The sequence below is a fragment of the Elephantulus edwardii genome, unplaced genomic scaffold (genome assembly GCF_000299155.1).
Source record: "Elephantulus edwardii isolate Elephantulus edwardi_28Jun2011 unplaced genomic scaffold, EleEdw1.0 scaffold00083, whole genome shotgun sequence".
NCBI lineage: Eukaryota > Metazoa > Chordata > Mammalia > Macroscelidea > Macroscelididae > Elephantulus > Elephantulus edwardii.
In genome coordinates, this window is record NW_006399833.1 from 2,604,855 (window position 1) to 2,606,037 (window position 1,183).

At 41.8% G+C, this 1,183-nt stretch overlaps 1 protein-coding gene across 1 annotated transcript in view; it reads right to left on the reverse strand.

Moving 5' to 3' along the window:
- MORC4 (MORC family CW-type zinc finger 4) overlaps positions 1-1,183 on the reverse strand; it is a 60,374-nt gene that overhangs the window by 3,066 nt on the left and 56,125 nt on the right. The window lies entirely within an intron of this gene.

The window sequence follows — 1,183 nt, forward strand, 5'->3', positions numbered from 1 at the left end:
TATATATATAGAAACACCATACAATTCCTTTGCCAGCCAAATGAATTGTGGCTACTACCCATTATTCACTTGTAAAAGTTAATGGGCAAAACCAGGGCTCTAGTCAGAAACAAAGAAAATTAGTTGGACAGTTTAAGTCTTTTTCCCCCTTATGCAAAAGAAGTCCCCACTGTCACGCCCTCAGTTCTAATGACCTTCGGTTAGTAAAACCTGAAAAGATGGCCTCAAATCACTTCCCGGTTCCAGTTGTTTCATGCACTAATGGTTATAGGAAATTAACAAAATAACTAGTGCTAGAGACACCCATTGACAATTTTCAGGACAGGACAGGAACCCTATTTTCACCCTTGTAATTATTTTTTCCTCTCTCAGATGGGTTGGTTCCAACTCGATGGTACACAACAACAACAACACAGCTGACCAAGGAATTTTCAGTCAATTCAAAGTTTCAATGGATTATAGTCAGGCATCAATGCTGCACATAGCTGACCCTCCAATGGGTTTTCAGAGGCTGTAAATTGTATGGGAGGAGACTGCCCAATTTTTTTTCTGGGGAGCAGTTGATGGATTTGAACCACCTGACTTTCAGTTGGTAGGCCAACTCCTTATCCATTAGGCCATCAAAGCTCCCCAATGCTGCACATCAACCTCCAAGAATCCCACTGCTGTAGTGTAACCGCTGATTCATAGCAGATGCTCCAGTGGGTTTCTAAAGCTGGAAACCTAAGAGGAGATTACCTATCTTTCTCTCTTGGAGCCACTGGTGTCTCTGAACCACTAAAGAAGTGTGGTCTTTAGATTAGCAGCTCAACTCCCAGAGCTCCCTACTCACACTTCATGCATTTTTCTTCCAATTTTTGAGACTATCTGTAGGACATCTCAAATCTCAGCTTTCTGTAAAATTCCCCATTGGTGGTGGTGGTATGTGCTGTCGAGTCAGAAGAGACTCATAACTAACCCTCGAGCAGATTTTCAGAGGCTGTAAATCATACAAGAACAGACTGCTCATCTTTCTCCTGTGAAGCAATTGGTGCATCTGAACTTCATGACTGTGGGTTGCCAGCACAGCTTCTTACCCACTAGGCCACCCGAGAAAGTCCCCTATGTTCTCAAAACTAGTGTTCACCTAGAAATAAACCTGGTCTACACTCTATTTTTTTAAATTTCTTTTTTTATTATTATT